We start from the raw sequence: 22,830 nt of genomic DNA on the forward strand, positions 1-22,830 counted from the left end.
GACCTGGAGATGGGATGAAGTGCACACTCAGCAGCTTGGCAGATGGCCCTTGTGTGGAGGGCAGGGATGCTGTGCACAGGGACATCCAAAAGCTTCCCCGTGCTGGAAGAGCCAAATTCAAGGGTGTGAGGATGTGAATTAAGAGTCTGGAAGAGAAGAGTTGTGGGGTGGGGAGGAAGGTCATGGAGAAGACTGAGCCAAGCTCTACCCTGAGGTGCAGAGCACAAGGACAGGAGGCACAAACTGGTTATATGAGGAGAAATTGCAACCTGTTCTATGGGGAGAAGAAAATTCCCTGTGGGGGTGGTATGCAGGAGCCCAGGGGGCTGTAGCATCCTCTCCTTGATTCCCCCCCAATACATATCCCATCAACCTGGGGCTCAGCGGGAGGTTGGGCAGGATGATGCCAAAGGTCCTTCTCAGTCTCAGTTATTGTGTCTCACTGAGCATTTTTGTCCATCTGAAACCCTCTCCAGGAAGCTGGACATGAAATTAAGTGACTTGCTACTGTTAATTGTGAATTAGGGAAAAAAAAAGGCAAAAAATAAGTCCTTGGAATGACTTAGGAAGGGAATTCACATCTGTGTGCAACTCCAACTGCACTCTGGTATATAGAGAATATACTCGGGTATATTCTAAAACGCTGACAATTTTTATCATCAATCTGCTTCATTTTTTCATTATTTTTAATAATTGTGATTAGTCTAAGCAAATGTTTGACTCTTCTGTTCAGAGTCTGTATTGACAGAATAGTGGGGCTTGTCACAGCAGGTGTTTGTGTGTTTTCTGGGAATTCACTGTATTAAAACATCCTGTGGTTGCAGTCGTTCCCTGAAGTATATTTGAAATTAATTCTCGTGAAGTAGGTGCACTGTTATGCTTCTGCTTTTAGCCCTGCTCTTAGTGGTGCAATGTAGGAAATAAAAAACAAGTCTGTTGATTAAGAGGAAGGTAAAATTTTATATTTATGTAATGTTTAAATTATCAATGCTTCTAAAGACAGTAGGGCAGAGGGAGAGCTCAGCTTAAATGTGGAAAAGATTGTTTTTCTGTAATATAAATCTGATTTGTTGACTTAGTGAAGTAGAAGCATCATTATAGTCCATTGTTGATGATTTTAAGGAAATTAAGGAGTGAACCTGATCAAAAAATACCAGGTTTCCATACTGGTCACTCACTACCACCTTTCCTTGGGACAGAGTTCATCTCCTTGAGCCACTGCAGTAGTATTTTTATCCAAAATTGTGCTGTTCCTATCCCATTAAACCAGGATGTGCAACACCAGGAACAGTTTGTAAAGAAAATGAGTTATATAACTATAGGTTTATGTGGTAGCAATGACACTTTATATACATATATATATATATATGCCTAATCACAGCTCTACATATATGAAGGCAGACGCACAGTTCTACTCTGGTTTGATTTTTGAAAAATAAGCCAGTTTTGGTCAAGTCAGTACAGTTATGTCTTAAAATCCATCTACTCTTGTGTTTTCAGTGATGCCTTTTGCATATGTGGCTGAAATCCACTAATTAAACATCTCAGAGTTGTAACAGTCACAAGTCTTTTTTATGATTTTCTTCTGATCTTTTTGTTAAAGCAGGGAAGGATTTCCCTGTGCAGAATAGGAGTAGAAACCTCTGCAGGCATCAACTAGAGATGGAAAATGTATTTAGAGTTAGCCCTTCCTAGAAGGAAAAGGTTGGGAAGCTGCAGAGAAAGTTATGCAGATTAGTTTCGAATGATATCCTGCTGGGGGAATGCTGTTGGTTTAGGAAGGCTGAGGAATGAATCACTGGAATTGCTCCTGAGGGCCCTTTTGGGCAATATTTAGAAAAGTGGTTCATTGCCAGTGCTGGGAGGTGGGGGGACAGAGGTCTCAGCCATCACAACCAACTCCCCTGGGTGCAAGATGTGGTTGAACTGACCCCAAAACCTCTGCATTTTGGTCAGAAATCACCTGGCCTGGCACCACGTGGCAACAAACCTGCCTGGGGACCTCCTTGCTTTGATCTGTGCTTGCACTTTACAGACGGTTTGGGTTTCTGACAGCGCTGTGAGGAGGGATGTGCAGAGAGACAAGGACCTTTTCAAAGCCAGCAAGTTCTTCTCAAGATCTTTTTATCTGCTGAGTTGAGAGATGTCCAGTTCTGTAGCTTTCTTCCCTATTTTTTGACCAGTTTGCGTTGGTCACGATTGAGTGGTGTGAGATCCTTCTCTGAAACCTGATCAGGAAATGTTAACTTTGACCAAACTGAGTATCTTTAAACATGCAGATTTTGTCACCTTCCTGTTTATCCTTTTTCCAGATCCCTGAAGAATGGCATTTCTTTTATTTCTGTTGTCCAGGCACCAGCACAGCTCCTCATGAAACACCACTGTGAAAACCAGTAAGTAGTTAGAGCAGAGAGAGGAAAGGGCAGAAAAATAGATTTATCTGCTCACAGCTCCTCACCTGTGTCCCGTGGTTAAAATACAAGGAAATCAAGACCTTCAGTTTTACATTTTATAAAAATGGTCTTTTGGATGTGTCCTCCATCAGTGTTAATTATAGTGGGCACAGTTTGGGAAATAAGGAGAAAAACCCCCAGTGTTTTGTTGTTCCACCTATATTCATGTTTTTTGTCATTACTCACGAAGCAGAAGTTTTGCTTTACTACCAGAGAATCGAGTTGTACATTGTTTAAAAATTACTCCCTGCAGGTTCATCTTTTGCTGGCTCAAAGGCACTTTAAAGAAGGCTTTTCCTTATCTCAGTAGCACATCTTGGGAAGTCATTTAGTGAGCAAATTGCCAGTTAATTGCCTTGATCTGCTGTTGAGAAAGATGCTGAAAATGAACTGTTCTTAATCATGATATCAAAATATCAGTTCTGTTCTATTAATTAGCATGCTGGGAAATAGGATGTGTTTTTTAAGGAAGCTACTTAAGCTGATCTGGTTTGCTTTTTATTTTTAGTTAATGCCTTTAGTTGGTTCCCTGAAAGAATCAAAGCCCTGGGCCTGTCTGTGTGAGAGGGAAAACGAAGTTTCCAGGGTGAGCAGTGGATGATAACACTAAGGATTTTTCCATAAAAGAAATTTTGAGGTATATCTCAGGATTTCTTGCAGCTTTGTTGGCTGGAAAGCTTCTGTTCAGACATAGGGGGTTCATCTCATAGGATTTTTATCGCATAATTGGCACTTCTCCCACAAATGCACTTTCCTTTATAGTCTTTACTTGACCTGTGAATAAAAGGTCTCTTGGAAGCCAATGTGGTGTGATTTTATAGGTTACTGGGTTTTCTTCTTATTTTGAAGTGCTTTTTTACAGACTAGGATTGACTTAGTGTTGACCTAAATTTACTTACTGTAAATTTTGTTGGTAATTAGACTTGGCTCTCTGCTCTCCAGAAATATATCCTTTATTAATATATATCTTTATGCAGCTTAGTTCTGTGATATGGCCAAAAAGCCAAGAGAGTGAAATAGGTGCAAAATCAGCCTGAAATGAGGTGCAGTCCCATTATTTTGTCCAATTTATTTTTCAGCAGCACGACTGTGGTTCTTTGGTGAATCTTAAAGAATCTTTGAGAATCACAGACTTGTTAAGGTTGGGAAAGACCTGTAACACCAAGTCCAACTGTTTCCCAGCACTGCCAAGGCTACCACTTACCCATGTCCCCAGGTGCCACATCCACATGGCTTTTAAATCCCTCCAAGGATGGGGACTCCACCACTGCCCTGGGCAGCTGTGGCAGAGCTGGACAACCCTTTTGTTGAAGAAATTTTCCCTAATAGCCAAACTAAACCTCCTGTGGTGGAACTTGAGTTTTCCTCTTATCCTGTCCCTTGTTCCCTGAGAGCAGAGCCGACCTCCCCCTGGCTCTACCTCTCAGGGAGTTGTAGAGAGCGAGAAGGTCCCCCCTGAGCCTCCTACTTGAGCATGAGGGACAAGAATTGAGGATGTGATATTTTTTTGGGAACTGCTCCTGTGCTGCTTCTGATAAGGCTGAGATAAGTTTTATAAGAGAGGTAACCTGCACTTCAATGGCTTGAGCTGGAAAAGCAGATCAGAGGCACAAAATGTGCCCCAGGGCAGCTCTTTGTGGCTGATGCCTGATGTGACAGGGAAGGAAGGGATATGTTTCAGACACACTGCAGAGGTGTTGGTAAATGCAGCTTGGTTCTGTTTCTCTCCCTGCAGATGTGTATATATGTTTTATTTTATTTTATCTTTGCTGTTGAAATGTGTGTGAGACATGGAGAAGCCCTTGGCACCCCAGCAGTGCCTCCTGCCACTGGGATTTCTGGGATAATCCTTACAGGAGTGAGCAGCTCTGCCAGGCATTCTGTGCTCGGAGCTATGTGAGCCAATTATCCTCATTTTCTTCTCTTCATGGAGAGAGATTGACTTGAATCTCACAAAATCAGAGCTACCCGTTGTCGGTTCTGCAGCTGCCAGAAAGATTTCTGGGCAGCAAATCAGTTCAGCTCTTCCATCTAACAAGGCTTTGAGTTCTTGATGAGGCTTTCTGAGAATCACTAACTCATATCTGTCATTTTTCTGATTTTTCCACTATTAGCAATTGCTAATAATGTCTAAGGAAAAGGCCTTGTGGTTGTTGGTCCCACGAAGCACATGGGTGAACTCTTCCCTCTCCTCTTCCTGCCACCCTTCTCAAAATGAGCTGGTGTGGCCTCCCAGGATGTGATTTCCTTGTTTTTCTACATCTAATAGGCTTTAAATTTGCTTGTCATCTCACAGGGCACAACTCTTGGTTCTTTTAAATGTCTGTAAATAGTTATCTAGAGCCTGCTGAGCTCTGAAAATATAATATGATTAAAATCATTCTCACTGGGAGATAAAAACCTGGTTGCTTTTTCCAAAGGGACCTGGTTACTTTTTCGAAGGGACTTGTTCTGTCAGGTTTGTGTGTCTTTTTAAACACAAAATTTCTGTTCTTCCTGCTTGTCAGATGTTTCCCTACATGAATGAAGATGTGGAGATGGGATTTGGAATTTAATCTCCTGCAAATAGATTGAAGGAACCCACTTTTGGGGATGAGGAGTGAGGGGCACCCAAGCAATGGGAACAGTGTCCAAGCCAGCTCCTGGCAGGGTGGAAGGAGTTGAGCCTCAGTTTCCCAGGCTGGGTTTTCCCATGGCTGGGGAAATCTGCTGTGGGAATCTGCTGATGGTCCCTTGTAGGGAAGAGGGAAAATTGCAGTAAAAAAAATTCCCTGTGACTTCCCCTTCCCTCCTCCCCCAGTATTTGCAAGTTGGGTGTGATGAGACTGAGGGCTGTACATGGAATATTTTGTTTACCTATTCACAAGAAGATTTTCTCTAATATTTCCAGGAATAGAAATACACAGCCAGGTCCTCAGTAGCAGCTCTCTTGGAAAAAAAAAAGGCAGCTTTTTGTTGCAGCTTCAACCAGTCATTGATATCCCTGAACATTTATTTTCCAGTCACAGGAGGAAAATGTTGATGTTTTAATGTGGCCAGAGCCTCTCAGGTTATTCCATTGAATCTGTGGGATGAGCACTTATCACATGCTGAAGCAAAATACTCAGCACTCAGGGTTTCCATCACTGGGGTGGGACTATACAAACTGAATGTATTCCATAAAAAGCTCACCCTTTTTTTGGCTGATACATCCTCAAAGACGAGTTTGAGAGGCAGAACATTCAACTGAGCTGAAAACATGGATCCTTTGGGGTGGTGGTGTTTGCTCCTGGGAGTCTCTGCATCAGTTGGGAAGCAGGTAAATAAAAGGAAAATAAAAATAATCAATTCATTGATGCAATTTAACAAAGTGTACCTGTATTTCTAAATGTGTGTTATCTTTGGGACCACTGAAGGGAACTTCAAATGTTGTGGGTCTTCTGTTTTGCCAGACAGGGATAAATCTTTCCAAATGGTGCTGGGACTTCAGGGAAGGACCAGCAGCCACAGGACTGGGCCAGCTGAAATACATCTAATGTGCAGATCTTGCGAAATGTAACTTAATTAGTTTTAGACTGAAGGCCTGAAAATTAATCAGAATTACTTTTATAGGCTGTCCATTGATTGACTTGGAATAAGCTCTCCAGGAATATTAAATAAAAATTAATATTATGAGGTGAGGACTGTAGAACAGCAAAATATGAATTCCTTGGAGGAAAAGAATTGGAAATATAATTTGGATCTTCTTCCTTAGTCTCCTGGGCCTGTATTTTTTTACCCTAAAATGTACATGTGTGTGATTTGTCTCTGAAACTGGTTTTATGGTTTGGACTTAAAAGGATGGGGGTGGATTTGTGCTTTGAGTGATTGTGGACCAAAATGTACAGGGGAAAAACCAAGATAACATTCACTGAACCAGGAACCACAGAGAACTACGAAGGTAGTTTAAATATTCACTGCTTTGAAAGTTTCCTTCTTTTAGAGAAATTGATTTGTTACAGTGTGGGAACCAATTACTCCAAATTTAAGATGAAAATGCAAAACAAACTGAAGAAGTGACAATATTAGTATGTGTGTGTTTGTAAATTATGGTGCTGGAGATTTTGGTGATGCTGTTTTAAACCTGTTTCATCTGAAAGGGTTATTAAAAGGAAGTCAGGTTGACTTGTTTAGTTTCATATCCTCTGAGGCTAAAAGTGTCATTTAAGTAATTTCAAGGTCTTTCTGTGTGGTTTTGGTTGGAAGGGACCTTAAAACTCATCTCATTCCTCCCCCAGCCATGGGCAGGGACACCTTCCACTAGCCCAGGTTGCTCCAAGCCCCGTCCAACCTGGCCTTGGACACTTCCAGGGATGGGGCAGCCACAGCTTCTCTGAGCAACCTGTGCCACGGCCTCACCACTCTCACAGGGAGGAATTTATTATCTGTATAATATTCCCTGGTAAAAGCCTTAGAGCAGCCAAGCACTGGGCAAGTGTTAGGTCTGGATTAGCAACCACAGTATGTGTTTTGTCTGGGACCTTGGGACACCTCAGTGTCCCCATAATCCCTTGGCAGGGAACAGAGTCATTGCCAGGAACCTCGTGGTGCCTTGGCTCATGCTCCTCCTGGAGTGTGAGATGTGCTTTTCACTCATCCTTGTTCTTCCCCCCCAAATGCCCCCCTGCTTGTATTTTATCCTCAATGCTTAACATGGAATAAGTGACCTAAACATGATGTCAGGGCCTGGCCAGAGTGTGTTTGTGGATCCTCCACATGAGTCGGGGCCACCAGCAGGTTCCCAGTGGCACCAACAGATGGCTCGGGCAGATGCAGAGCCCTCGCCAGCTTTCTGTGTTCAGAGGATGCCATAGTAGACACTGGGGGAGAAAAAAGCCTCCTTTCTAATTAAAAACAAACCCAAAAATGTGCTGTTTCAGAAAACAACTGGTTTTACAACAGGAGCTTTCCGAGCCCGTGATTTCAGTGGATGCTGCTGGTGCTTGGCACCGACGGAGCAAGGGCAGGACGTGTTCCTGGCAGACTGTGCCACGGTGTGGGCTCTGCTCCTCTGCTGGTTTATTTGTGAAAATAAAGCCTGCAGATTTGGAACTCTGTGTCCTGCACAAATGCTGGGTTTGTGTTTGATTTTTAAGCTAACATACTTCCAAAATAGAAATATAATTCTCTTTGATCTTAGGTCCAGGATACAGCTCAGTCCAAAGAGCTATTCCCATGGTAACAAGCCACACTTGACCAAGGGGTATTTTCCACCCAAAAATATTTTTGGATGGAATTTCAGCATCTCTAAATGTGATGGTCAAATCTACAGCTTTGTGTTTGACTCCAAGGAGGTTCCAAGTGGGACTGTCCTCTATTTTCTACCCATGGTGTCAGACACAGCTGTCAGGGGCTGGTGGGAAAACACTCTGCCATTTTTTTTTTTAGTCCTGTCCTCAAAGAAAAGCATTCCTTTATGCAGAAATCCAACTTGCAGAATAAGGAATAGAAATAAATAATAACAAAAATCCTTTAGAAATTCAAAATGATGTTTTTGTGAGCTGTAAATACCCTGATCAGCTCTCAAAACTCACTTGTGCTAAATATTTCCCAAGAGGACGTTTCTGTATTATTGCTGTGATTACTGTGCTGTTATTCACATACAGTTTTTCTTCTGTTCCTTAGTAAATATGTTCAAGAGTAGCAATTCTTTTTAGTGCCATGTCTTGATAAGAATTTTTAAGGATTTGAGTGCGAACTGGCTGTGGATGTTCAGTGCTTTGCCAGGGATTTAAGATACATGAACATTTTACACACCAATGCCATCAGGAATTCCAGTGATGATTTTGAAACACATTAAATAGTAAAATATCAGTTTATTCTGCAGAAAGTATGACAGCAAATGCATACTGATGCTGACACCAGCTGTCATTGGAAAGCAAACATTCCTTGGGTTGTTTATTTGTAGGCAGCAGGAGCGATGACAGCAGCCCATAGGAAAATCAATAGCTGGATTTTCCATCAGCCACTGCCTCTTGCCAAACTGCTACTCCTGAGTGATGCTGCCTGTTAATTAGTGCTGTCAGTGTCTGAGCAAAAGGGAAAGGAGATTGTGAGGGTGGTGAGGCCCTGGCACAAGTTACTCAGAGATGCTGTGCTGCCCCATCTAGGGGGGCATTGTGGGAACCATTCTGGGATTGTGTATTAGGAGCAGATGTGTCTCATCCCAACATGCTGCTCCCATGGGATCCAGGCACGTTTGCCTTCCTCAGTATCTGAGGGAAGATGTCATTGCACTTAAAACTTTCTTGGGAGGGGCAGAGGAGGGGCAGGGACTGAGCTCTGCTCTGTGGGGACCAGGGACAGGACACAGGGAACAGCTGGAGTTGTGTGAGGGCAGGTTTAGGTTGGATCTCAGGAAAAGGTTCTTCCCCAGAGGGTGGTTGGGCACTGAACAGGCTCCCCAGGGCAGTGGGCACAGCACCAAGGCTGCCAGAGCTCAAGGAGCGTTTGGGTGATCCTCTGGGGCACATGGTGTGACTCTTGGGGATGGTCCTGTGCAGGGCTAAGGGTTGGACTGGATGATCCTTGTGGGTCCCATCCAATTTTGCATATTCTGTGATTCCATGATTTTCCTCCCTTGTGGTTTGGGGAAGAAATCTCATCATCCTTTGATTTATTTCCCATCCTATTTTCCCAGGTGCCATATATCCAGATCCTCTTCCTTCCCTCTGAGTGGTGCTTCAACCTTTCTTTATTGCTTTAAATTTAATTCTTGAAATTATTTGCTGATTAAATGTTACATTGCCATTTTCTAATTTCTACCAACCTATTTCTTGTCTCCTTCAAGAACAGAAGTTGAGAAAGGCCTACAAGGACTTTGTTCATGATAAGCAATGGCGAACTGGGGCCTTTTGGCCTCACCTGCTGCTGCTGCTGTGAGGAATTCTTGGACAGGCTGTGATTTCTCTTCCAATTTGAGTTGAAAACTGACTTTAAACCTCTGATTCAGCATAGGTTTGGTCCTGGAAAGGTTCCAGAGGTACCAGAGTTGCCCTATTTTCTGTGCTGGTCTTTTCCCTCAATGGGTCTTCCTGGTTTTCCTTAAATACAGACAATTCCAGTGGTATCCCAGAAACCTGCTGACATCCATCTGCTCCCATACCGTGCAAGTGTTTCCTTCTCCCAGTCTTGTTTACATGTGCTGGAAGTGCATTTTTCTCTATTCTTTCACCCACTCACTCCCTCCAAACCATGTTTGAAGCAGTGAGGCAGTGATTTACTGCACAAAAAGAGGGATTATAGCAAAAGGAAGGAGGAAGTGTCATTAATTGCGGAAAACAAGCGTTTCTTGAAGTTAATTGAGGTGTAAATGAACTTGCTTTGCTCTCATTAATGTCAGTGAAACTGAATATGCTATTTGCTAATTGCAGTGAGGGCACACAACTCTCCAGATCCAGACTACTTTGGATATTTTTAGTTGTTCCTTTAGTCATCAGCTTCCACTTTTGTCTGTTCCAGGCACTGGTGGGAAAACACAGCAGCCCTTTTCTCCAGCAGGGTCACGCCGTTCTGAGGAGACAGACTTTTTTTTCACTTCTGTTTTTGCACAGAGGGAAAACACAGCGTTTTGGGCTCTCAGAATTCTTGTGGTGAATGCTTATTCCAATCACAAAACTGTAACGTTTCTTTCTCAAGGTGTCAGCTTCTTGAGGACTACTGGATAGGTGTTAAGCAGATCTGAGTTTCTCAGTTGAAATAAGAAACCAATACTCGTGATAAGCAGCTAAATATTTTCTCCAATTAAATTTTCTTCTCTCTGAAGCGCAACACTGGCAGCAGGTTGGAACTGACTGGTCTTCAAGGTCCCTTCCAAACCAGTCTGTGATTGGGCAAAACGTTCTGTAACACACCTGGAGATGTGCCTCCATCTGTTGGCCATTTCCTTGGGTTTGTAGTGCATTGGACGGTCACCAAAAGTCTAAGCAAACTCAACCATTCTTGGCAATTTGACAGTGGAATTGCTTTAAAATTACTTCAAAAACTTGGCTGGATGAGGCCAAGTGTCACATCCAAGAACTGCCTGATTTATGAGTCTCCATGTGTGGTTCTTGGTATCTCTTAAATGTCCTAAATGAAGCATTTGGATTATGAGGGGAAAGTATATGGTGAAAATGTATAGAAAGGTGGTAAAACTCTTCTTTCTTGCTGGAAAGACACTTTGCTCGTTCTTGGGCTTGTTAAGTGGAGGCAGGACTGTGGAGCTTTCTTGGAGATGGTGGTGATGATGTGAGTGTACAGGGAAGTATCCAAAGGTGGGAAGAGGTTGCTGAGAACATCCATGGACATGAGGGAAAGTTGGGTTGAACTTGTTCCTTTTCCCTCAGTTGTTGGCCTGTACTCACTTTTATCCTGTTATCAGCAGTAAATCCATGGTGGTCTGAGTGAACTTCTGGAGTGAACTCAGAAGACTGTGATCAGTCTTCATCAGAAGACATCCAAAGATAACTTTTGTGCCACAGCTTTTTGTAGCTCCTTATATCTACAGGTTACTGTGAAAGTAGTGAAGAGGAAATTCAGTGTTTTAGCAGAAAGTCTCAGGAACTTGGGCTCTGGTGGGGTCAGTTTATTGGGGCTGAAGCTCTCCCTGGCTGAAGGCCTGTATTATACTATGGCTCATCCACAATAACATAATATTTGCCATTTTTAGGGAACTTTAGTCTTTTTCTCCATGTAAAATTTTTCAGACTGGTTTAAGGTGCTGTACTGGTTTGTAAACCTGTACTGACTGTAACAGAAATGAGGGGGAGCAAACAACAATCACAGCTGAACCCTCAGTGGAATGGGGTGAGAAAAGAGGAGGAACAGCCACTCGTGTTTCCCATGTCAGGCTCCAGCAATAATTGAGTATATTCAACTGCAGTCCAAGGGCTAAAGCGAAGTTTACAGCTGATGGGCAAAGTTGGGATGAAAAGGGAAATGGCACAGACAGAGAAATGTACCAGGAGTGTTGAAATGGTGTAAACGAGGTCTGGAGGAAGCAGAACCTTTCATTTTCATTTGCTCTTAGTCTGTGGGCTCAGAAAAGACCTTGGTATTGTAAATGAGGGAATATCAACCTCTCAGGTGGTTATTCACGATTATAATGTTGTAACAGTGTTTGTCTCCTTCAGACAAGCAGCTGAGAGATCCGTGTGATGTTCACTGATGTGGGCACTTACTGTAACCCAGTCTGTGCACAACTGAAATTAAAAAAGCAACATATTTATTATTTATTCGGTATTATTTCATAATATATTGTTAAATATTATTTGGTAAAATTATTCCAATAATATTATTCAATTATATTTCTTGAATACACGTAGTTATTTAATATTTATTATTACAAAATTCGCTGTCAGCATCGGCAGCACTTGAGCATATGTTTGCTGTCAGCTTGGCTTGCAGATGAAAACCTTCATGTTCCAAACCAACTGGCTCTTGTGGGCTCTGGATATTCGGGGGGGGGGGTTGTACCAGCCCTGAGAGCTTTGTCTGTGGGCAGACTCAGTGGTGGAATTCCTGTTTCAATGCTGGGGATTCATTTTCCTTTAGCTTCTTAAATATTTTCCTAATAATATTCATTATACCCCAAAATTTTTAGTGTATATACTTATATAGTAAGTTTATAACTTATTATTTAATTATTTTGATCACTGCTGTGTTACCTGGCTTGCTGAGCACGATGTTTAATGATCTTTCTAAGGTGCAGGAATCACTTTGCTCAGCAAGACAAGAGGGGGTTTACACCCAGCCAGGCGTCTGCTCGTCGTGCTGACAGTGCTGATGTGCAGGATAACCTAAATACACACTTTAAACCAGCTTCAGCTGAATTGATGTGACCTCTTTTCTTTGAAATGTGATCACTACAAGGGAAGGAGGCAGCTTTCGTTGTTCATTTTTGTTTTCAATCTCTCCAACCCCCTTTGTATTCGAAGGGCAGTGCGTTAAACAGGCTTTGTTGTTCTGGGGCACGTGGGTACAACTGACACGTTGCTGCAAGGAACTGCACACACAAACCAGTTCATTAAGAACATGTGATTTTGAAATAGAATCATAGAATTATTAAGGTTGGGAAAGACCTCCAAGATCATCAAGTCCAACCTTCAGCCAAATCCCACCATGCCCACTAAACCATATCGCAAAGTGCCACGTCCGCTTGTTCTTTAGAACACCTCCAGGAATGGGGACTCCACCACTTCCCTGGGCAGCCACTTCCAATGCTTAACAACCCTTTCCATGAAGAAATTTTTTTCTGCTATCCAGTCTAAACCTCCCCTGGCACAACTCGAGGCCATTTCCACTCATCCTGTCCCTTGTTCCCTGGGAGCAGAGCCCGACTCCCCCCAGCTCCCCCCTCCTGTCAGGGAGTTGCAGAGAGTGAGAAGGTCCCTCCTGAGCCTCCTTTTCTCCAGGCTGAGCCCCCCCAGCTCCCTCAGCCAATCCTGGTGCTCCAGACCCTTCCCCAGCTGTGTTCCCTTCCCTGGCCATGCTCCAACCCCTCAATGTCTCTCTTGTCTGAGGGCCCAGAACTGTCCCCAGGATTGGAGGTCCCTCAGCAGTGCCCAGCACTGGGGGGTGGTCACTGCCCTGATCCTCATGACTCCATTGGGATCATATGATTTCCCATGATTATGAAAGGAAGAGAACAAAACAAAACCCGCAGCTTGTTGGGGACTTTTCAGTTTGTCTGTGGGGTTTTTTTTGACTTTTAAATTTGTAAGCATGTCTTGGCACGCAATTATTTTAACTTTGGCATCAGGAAGTGTTAACACTTACTCTGACTTTCCTTAATTTAAGAATGTATTTTTTATTGAAAAGAGCTCTAGGATGTAAACTGGTTTTGGTTGTATTTTCATTTTGGATTTTCTAGTCTGAAAGTCGAATAATGTGTAAATAGTGGGTGGAAATGTATGTGTACATTTACACAGACCAGGGATCTGATCCTATCCTATCCTGTCCTATCCTATCCTCTTTTTCCAGACTAAAGCACTGTAGGTGATGAGATTTTGTACCTTTGTCTGCCTCAATTGATGAGTTGAAGTCTGTTGTTCCCTATTACCCCTCTTAGTAATGGAGTCATCTAAAGCCTGAACTTGTCTGAAAGGAGAAATTGTGTTGCTTTGGGTCTGCTGAAAGTAAGTCTGACTGGAAGTTAAATTAATATGAATAATGTGAAAAAATGCATCTCTTGTTCCAATTCAGCAGGAACTTTGCTGGAATAAATGCAGAATGTTCTCAAGTAGATTTTTTTAGTGTGTCCAAGTTGTGCAGAGCAACAGGAGCATCGCAAACCTTGTGCTGGTGGGAAACAAGAGGATAAGAAGTGGATGGGGATGAATTCCACCTCTAGATGTTTAGGAAAATGTTCCTACTTGGACTCTGCTAGGAGCTGTGGGAGAGAAAGCTCCAATTAGTGAGGAAGGGGCAGAGATTTCTGCTTGCAAGTTAATGTATCGTCATGAAGCACCAACTGGTTGCAGCTCAGCCCTGCCCACCCCAGCAGGACAGGGATGCTCTGGGGAGGGACCTGTACCAAGGGCTCCTCTCCCAGTTTGCACCATGACCAGGTGGGAAGCCACAGAAACCCGGAGCAGCTCTGCTGCAACATCACCATGGCAACCAGCACAAATAGGGGCCATTCTAGGAAAAGAGAGAGCAAATTTTGTTGCAGCCAAGAATTATTATTCATGTGTGATTGCAGCCCCGTTTCAAAGTTTCTCTGCAGTGGAGATGTGATGCTCAGGTGAAGGGACTTGCAAGCTTCAAGAAAAATAAATGGGATTAAGCCAAAAAAAAGAGAAGAAATGCTGCATTAATTAAATTTATAAAGCTATTAAATGCAAGATTAAAAAAAGGCTGTTGCAGTCCTCAGGTTTGTGTGCAGCACCCATGAAATGGGAAATCAGAACTCTGTGATTCTGTGAGTGAAGTTTAAGGTTTAGTTATTTATTTTACAACACTGGAGGAAGTATCTGGGCATCCAGTAATTTTCTGAATGTGATATCCCTATTTTTAATATTGGGCTCCTTTGCTAGTCCTCAAGGTATCAGTTCTCTCAACTTCTTTATACACAAATCTCTGAAATGGCTTTTTCTTCTTTTTTTGCCTTTTAAAATTTTTTTTAACCAGGAAGTTTTTAAACTATTTAACAGAGCTCAGAAATATGTAAATAAAAATGAGGAATTCTATAATTGCAAAAGCAGGGTGCTGTTGAGTCATGGCTTCTTTTGCATGGAATTACCATTTCTTGTCCTCTTGAGCTACAAAACTGCACTATGTAAGAAAATACCATATGATATTGCATATGGCATTTTAATAACACATATTTTACAAAACTTCTGCTTAGCCAAACCCACAAATGTGAGATGGAAAGCTTCAAGGACGTACTAAAATTTCTAATTGGAAATCAAGTTTCCTTGGGATGCTGGATGAAGATTTTGTTTTCTTTTATTTTGTTATTTGTTTTATGTTATTTTAATTTTTGTTTTAGAAGAAGGGTGAATCCTGTGCCCCCATCAGGGTGGTTATTCCTTCATTGGCACTTCCTAACCTTGACGACCTCCTTCCTTTTCTTCCTCCTTTAATCCCAGTTAGTGACAGCTCTTTCCCAAACAGGGGTTCAGGTGTGGATTAGGGATCTTTCCATGTTATTTCTGGCTGCTGTATTTTCACTGTTCATCTGGGTTGGTGAGAGAGGGGAGAAAGAAAGACGAGAGAGTAGATGAGAGTCTGCAGCCTCTCAGAGGAACTGGAGAAGGCATCAGAGGCTGGAGTGATACATGGAAAGTGCTTGGATTTCTGTGTGTTTTAAATGAAGGCTTAGGTGTTTTAACAGATAAAAGTTGACTTTATTCTAGTTCATAATGTTGGTGTGGGGGTTCCCAATGTTAGTGCTGCCGGACTGGATGGTTGGAGTCTTGTGTTTATCTTCTGGCTCTACACAAACCACTGGTGTGTGTTGGTTTCAGAGCCCACATCCATGTGTTTTTAGGTCCTTAAAGACCCTCAAAGCTGCCCAGTGAAATTTTCCAAAGTATTGAAGCACCAGACTTCAGATCTAAGATACAGGATTTTTCCATCCCTGGAAGTGCCCAAGGCCAGGCTGGAGGGGCTTGGAGCAACCTGGTCTAGTGGAAGGTGTCCCTGCCCATGGCAGGGGGTGGAATGAGATGAGCTTTAAGGTCTCTTCCAACCTTAACTTTTCTATGATTTTTACCCTTCCCCAAGTACCTTTATACCCAATTTTGAAGGTGTGGTGTTTCACACTGTGGTATTTAGAAGTAAATATGAACTGGTTATAAATTATAAATGTGGATGCTGTGAATTTGTCTGTGGGAAAACTGCTTTTCTCACAGAAACATTAGATTTTGAGGGAACTCGCTGAAATATTTTTAGCCCTCTACATAATTTAGGAAGTTCTGCTTCCACTGTAGTGTATAAGAAGAGTTTTTTCCAAGGTTTATTGTGAATTCAAGAAGGTAAGGAGCAATCATTACTCAGACAAACATATTAACTTTATTTTTTAAGTGCAATCTTAGCAGTCTTAGCATTCTGCTGTTTTCAATAAATATATTTAAATTAAATATATTTCATTAAATTTGCCTTTCCTGAGATGGAGAACTTGGAATTGGCAATAAAGACCTGACCTCTACCCCTTCTCTCTCTTTATTAACTTTTGAAGCCTGTGGTGGTTTTCCTCTGTTTGTTTATACATGGCAATAAGTTGTCAGTGGGATCCATCAGCTCCATTTCCTTCCTGAGAAAGTGGAATGTTTTAGGGGTTTTTATGAATGTGTAGGTAAAATGAATATTGAATACACATAATTTTGATCATTTAAAGTTATTCTTTTCAAGGTTATCATTGCTGCTATGATATTAAACCAGTCCCAGGGGAATGGTTGGACTCGATCATCTTAGAGGGCTTTTCCAATCTTAACGATTCCATGATTCTATGGAAAAAAACTGTTTTATTTTTTAATCAGAGCCCTGCCCAGCATTCCTATTTGCAGTGCAGTGTAGTTCCCTGTCACTAAAAGATGGAGAAGAATCCCTGGCCACACTTCTAATAGAAAGTCATGTAATATTTCCTGTAACCTGAGGTTGGACTGCATTTGAACGAGAAGGTCTCCAAGGACACTGTACAAGTATGAACAGTGTTTGAAGTGATATTTTTTCCAAAGAACTGTGCCCAGGTCAACATCAAACCAGAACATTTTCAGCTGTTCTTGAACATTTCTGAGAGTGCTCAGTGGGTTTGCAGTTGAGCCCTCAGAATTACTCTGTGATTATCACATTAGTGATGAGATTATGAAAGACATGTCTAGAACAGCCCCAAAGAATACTTAAAGATAATTTTAATGCTTTTGGCTTAAATTTCCAAGGGCTTTGCTGGGTTTGCATGGAGAATTTCAATAAATATGTATTGGCTGTATTAGCTTAAGTGGTTAGAAAAACACAGTGATGGGAAGGGATTGTAATCCTGTGCTTAACAAGAAGGGAAAAGTATTACAGGCTTAGTGCTTCCATTGCCACAAGCATTAGGCTGCTTTCCTAATGGGATACGTACTTTCCTCAAAGTTGACTGACATATTGAATATGGGGAATCCCTATTTTTGGGTATTTCTAAAGCATTTCAGCAGATCCATTCAAAATTTCTGCCCAGCTGCCCTTTTCCTGAAGTTCTTCTCAATTAAAATAATATAATGAGGTAATTTATATGTGGTCACAATGCAGATAGTTTTAGTACAGGATATCTACCCTCCAGAGTTCAGTGTGTGCTGCAGAGCTACTCTGCAATGCAAATGAATATTGAAGTGTTTCCTACAAGTGCTGATAGATACACTCACTTTCCTTGGAAAGCAACAGATTGCCTGGATCAGAGTTTATGTCCTCATTTAAAATGTAATCCCTTCCTCTTCCCCATTTCTCTTTGGTCCCTTGCTTTTCTTGTACATATTATGCTGCTTTATTACCAAATGAAAATTGGTTTACTTTCAGATAAACAGTATACTTAATGTTGATTAAAAGGAATTAAAGATTATAGAGTATAGAGACAAATAAAAATTCTAAAAATGTCTTAGCAACGAGTGTTCCTGCATCACAATAGTATTCTTTGGCAGTTATTTATATATGAAAACTCACTGTTTTCTAAGTAGTTTTCATTTTGATGAAGAAATGAGCCATAAAACTGCACTTTCAGATCCATCTGTGCATTTTAGAAATGATATGGCAATGTTCTCCTTTTTCAAGGGTTATGGTGATGTTGAGTCAAGCTCTTTGTGGTTCAAAGCACCAGTGCTCTGGATTTTACAGCTGTTACATTTCAGACTCTGTGATTTCATAGAATCCCAGAATGTTTTGGGTGGGAAGGGACCCTAAAGCCCATCCAGTTCCACTCCCTGCCATGGGCAGGGACGCTTCCCACTAGCCCAGGTTGCTCCAAGCCCCGTCCTACCTGGTCTTGGACACTTCCAGGGATGGGGCAGCCACAGCTTCTCTGAGTAACTTGTGCCTCACCACCCTCACAGGGGAAAATTCTTCAGGATTAATGTTGTGTCTTTGAAACACTAATCCTTGCCTTTTGAGGTGATATCTTAGAATTACTGAGGTGATAAATTTTGCTTGGAATAATCTATTTAATGAGATCAAATGTCAGGAGAGATAAACTGAAAATTAGTGATTTATCACTAAAAAACTGTTAGAACCAAGTGCCACAGACACATTTTTAGGAGAAGGTTCTAAGCTTCACTTTAGCAGGTCTGTGTGTGCATTGTGCTGTTATTCAGTTTTCTGAGCCAACAGGATATAAATATCCAGGAAGGAAAACAGAAGGTCAAGTGTGAACTGCTCACATCAGAGGAGGCCATTCAGCATCTTCCAACCTTCATTCTGCTGATCTCTGATGAGAAAAACATATATTTTTTTTTTTTATTTCATAATGCAAATAAACCAACCAAAAAAAAAAAAATCCCCTCAGTTTATTGGGACTTGGAATAGTAAAAGGTGGGAGTTAGGAAATGTGTGGATGGAGTGTCAGGGATGCAGGGTTGGTACAGCCCGGGGCAAGAACAGTGACTGACACCAAATCCTTACGCCACATTTTCCCAGGAAGGGGTTTTAAGTTACATTTACAACTGTATTGAAGAACATAAGTGAGAATGTGCCATGTTTAAATGTGAGGTTTTTTTCCTGCAGATAATATTTCCAAGGAAACTCAAAATGTTATGACACTCCCAGAATTATAACTGCAGCGGAAAGAGTTTATTTTCTAAATATAGTGGTGATATTTAATTTATAATCCTCTCCTCTTCTTTGGGGCAAGAAAAGCTCCCTCTCCTCGAGTTTCAGAGCTGGTGAATATGACTCCTGAGTGTGTGGGCAGCAGTGGAAGTAATTTGTAGTTTTAGATGCTGTTCTCCTACCCATCTAAAATTCAGTGGGATTCTGATGGAGCAGGGCCCAGTTTGCCAACAGCACCCAACTGGAAGGGTGACTGGTAAACCTGGTGATCTACCAGAGGCACCTGGACCAGCAGGAACCTGGTGAAGCTCAGTGGGGATGTGCTAAATCCTGCTCCTGGGGAGGAATCCTGCCTGCAGGAATGCCACTGCATATTCAAATCTGCTTTGGGACCTGACTTGGGAAAGCTGCCCTTTGCTGCACTAACATGATCCATATTTGTCCTACATTAGTGTTTTAAACCTAGTTTTTTAACAGAAGCTCTTGTAAAAATGCTTGGCATTTAAGTTTAGCTGTGTGTATGCAAATATTCATAGTGCCTTAATGACTTTGCTCCTTTTGAATAAATCAGTGGGTTTTCAGTGATATTTAAAACCTGCAACGTGGTGTGTGATGCTTCTACATTTGAGCTGGAAGTAAAACCTTGTGGGAAGGTGGGTGGTGATGACCTGCAAGGTCTCTGGTTGTGCAGGGGAAGCTTCTACATCTCTCAGTCAAGCTTCTGCATCCCTTTTGTGTTTCTGATGTGTCTTGGGCTGAATGGCAAGTGCTGTAGGATGGCTGTCACACAAAGGTGGATATAATGTTGTCTTTTATAAAAAAACTATAGAACTTACGGATATTTATGGCACTCCCAGAATTATAACTGCAGCAGAAACAGTTTATTTTCTAACCATAGTGGTGATATTGAATTTATAATCCTCTTCTTTGTGGCAAGAAAAGCTCACTCGTCTATATATAAACGTATATAAATAAATATTTATATATTCTATATATAAATATATAAAACTATGTATATGTAGTTTTGTAATTCTATGAGCGTCATAAATGTCCGTAAGTTCTAAATTTTGGCTTTGGTGTCAATGCTCATGATGTCTCTTCCTGGCTTTCTTGTCAATAGATTGATGCATTTCAGATAATTTGCACTCTTTGGCGCAATTTTGTCCTTTATGGATGTGTAAATTTTGGAAACAGGCATAAAAATAGATGAAGCTCTTTTCTGATTACCCAGACCATATCAGCCTGGTGAGGGTGGTGCACTCATCTCACAGATTTATGAGAAGATCACCTGTCCTTGCTAAGGCTGTGTATGGTGGGACTTCCATAGCTGTGAGATCCCTGGTGCCTAATCAGATCTACAACACAACATTTATGGCATAAATGTGTTGTTTTAATGAGCAGTGAGTAAATAGATTATTAAATTCAGCCAGGAGAAGAGAAGGTTGTGTGGAGACCTCACAGCACCATCCAGTACCTGAAGGGGCCTACAGGGAAGCCAGGGAGGGACTTTGATCAGGAGTTGTAGTGATAGGACAAGGGGGAATGGGTTCAAACTGGAAGAGGGGGAATTTAGGTGAGATATTGGGAAGGAATTCTTCCCTGTGAGGGTGGTGAGGCCCTGGCACAGGTTGCCCAGAGAAGCTGTGGCTGCCCCATCCCTGGAAGTGTCCAAGGCCAGGTTGGATGGGGCTTGGAGCAACCTGGGCTAGTGGGAGGTGTCCCTGCCCAGGGCAGGGGGTGGAATCAGATGGTCCTTAATGTCCCTTCCAATCCAACCACTCTATATAATTCTATTTCCCTTCAGACTTTCAAATTTCCAGTTGACCAGCAAACGTATTTGTGGCTTGAAGGTTGCTACTTATATTTAGGTGGCATTGAAGAAAGAAAAATCTTGATGTAATTATTTAGCAAAGCCCTCAGAACTAAATAAATAATGTGCCCTTGGCTGCCTGATCTAATGATACACACTCTCCAAAGACAAACAGCTCCACTGCAGAGAGATTCCTGTATTTTGGGTAAGTGGAACAGTTTTTGGAGAAGGCGGGGAAGTCATTGACCTAAATACATGTTTATCTGAGAACTCTTCCATTAAAGTGAGGTTTTTAGTCCTCTAAATCAGTAGGAGGTTTGGAGATACTTAAGGTTACAGGACCCAATACATTTGCATGGATTTTTCTTGCTTTATTCTGTGTTTATTACAGTTTCAGTTTGTCATTGGTTTGGTTGTTTGTATATTTTAATGTGAACTCAGCATGAAGGTACAGAGCAGATCTAAAGTGCGCTGTGTTGGACTGAATATCATGCTTTTTGTTAATTTTTAATTAATATTTCAGTGATTTTTCTCGCTGTAACAGTTCAAATTTCCTTAATACTCAGAAAGCCCACATGCAAAATCATTTTACTTTACTCAGGCAATCCTGTCAATAATTTTTTACACACCATGAACAGTGACTTTTCTTTTTGTTTTCTGATGTTCTCACATTTGTAAGTGGCATCTCTAATGCACTGAATTGGCTGCAAATGTACTCTCTGGTGTGTATTTTAGTTTTCTTCCACTTGAACTCACTTGCTGCTTCCTGTCAGTCCCTCTCCCTGCTCTCAGCTCCCCCCGTAACCTGCCTGTCCCCAGAGAGCCCTGAGGCTGCTGCTTATGGTTTGGAGAAGAACTGGTGATCAGGGAGGTGTAGCAGAGGCTGGGAAGGGGGGTCAGAGTAATCATGGGTGTGTTTGCAAAGTCCTTGTTTCTTCTGCAAAGCTACAACAGAAGAAAAAGGTGGATTTCTTGTGGAGATTCTGGCGTGTCCTTCCCTGAGTTGAAGAACCATTTGTCGTACAGGCCATGGCTGTAGGATGTTGTTAGTCAAGTATTTGTGAGGATGAAATCAAATTAAATCATAATTTCAGCAAATTGTGCTGCCTGTGAAGAATTTTCCAGAAATCAAGGATGGAGAGAGGTTTATCTTGGAGGCAAAATAACTTTATTTTGGTTTAAGAGTGATCTGAGTGTAAAGGAGCTGGGTAAGGCAGCAGCTGTGCCTGTAAAAAGGCATCCTGTCATCCTGCAGATGTATGGAGAAGAGGTGTATATTTGGGGAGAGAAGTTTTGTCATGTCACTTCAAGGAGAAAAAGGAAAAAAAATGTTTTTAAGGAAAACTTTCTGTGGACTTGCATAAGAAATCATGAGCTTGGGCTGTGCTCTTTGTGCATGCAAGGACTGCCCACAGATACCAGCAGTCACAAACCTAATTTTTGCAGCTATAACAACTGTGTAGCTTGTTTTTTTTTACTACTCAGCTTTTTGTTTCTGATTAATTACTAATTGATTAAGTTCCTGCAGATCAGAGCCTGGGGCTGTTCTCATTGACAGTTGGGGTGCTCAGATGGTGGTACTGGGTTTTCAGATGGAGAAAAAAACCCCAGTTTAATAATGTTGCAGTAATGAAATTTATATTTTCGTTCACAAGGAAACATTAGAAGCCATCCAGCATTAGACAAAAGTTAGGGAAGAAGAATTATCTGTGTGCTTTTTGATGCCTTAGCCTTTTCCTACCTGCAGTGAGCAGCATTGGGGCAATTTAATTAGAGAAGGCAACTGAATTTTTCTGAGGTTTTCTGTATATTTGGAATTACAGTTGAGAATGAAAATATTTTTTCTAATTAACAGAGATAAAGTTTTCCAATTTTCACTTTGATACTCAGTGCCTAGATGCTCCTGATGAGCAGGGATATCATTACACACTTTGATCTGCACAGACTGGTTTGGGTTGGAAGGGACCTTAGAACTCATCCCATTCCAACCTCCTGCCATGGGCAGGGACACCTTCCACTAGCCTAGGTTGCTCCAAGCCCTGTCCAGCCTGGCCTTGGACACTTCCAGGGATGGGGCATCCACAACATCTCCCTGGGGCATAATTTCTAGCCCATAATTTCTAGCAAATTTGAGTTCCTTGCTTATGGTTACTCCAGCTTATGGTTTCTGCTACTTATGGCATCATAGACCAGAAACACAGAGCAGTTTTGGTGCTTATTTCCCCTCAAAACACTTTTAAAAATATGGTTAAAATGCTGTAATGTGATATTTATTGGTCAGTTAGGCCTTGCTTATCTTTCTCGAGAGCAGTAGCACAAAAGCACTGA

The 22,830-nt window shown here is 41.8% G+C and overlaps 1 protein-coding gene across 3 annotated transcripts in view; it reads left to right on the forward strand.

Annotated features, from left to right (window-relative positions):
* PTPRE (protein tyrosine phosphatase, receptor type E) overlaps positions 1 to 22,830 on the forward strand; it is a 97,856-nt gene that overhangs the window by 21,459 nt on the left and 53,567 nt on the right. Inside the window, exon 1 of one of the 3 annotated variants that reach the window (XM_017809317.1) lies at positions 2,382 to 2,393. The exons of the other annotated variants lie outside the window; for them this stretch is intronic. The gene's annotated coding sequence lies outside the window, so the exon portion shown is untranslated. Of the gene's footprint in view, positions 1 to 2,381; positions 2,394 to 22,830 lie in introns of those variants that run through there. 3 annotated transcript variants of the gene reach the window in all.

This window comes from Lepidothrix coronata, unplaced genomic scaffold, assembly GCF_001604755.1.
Source record: "Lepidothrix coronata isolate B3197 unplaced genomic scaffold, Lepidothrix_coronata-1.0 Scaffold25, whole genome shotgun sequence".
Classification (NCBI taxonomy): domain Eukaryota; kingdom Metazoa; phylum Chordata; class Aves; order Passeriformes; family Pipridae; genus Lepidothrix; species Lepidothrix coronata.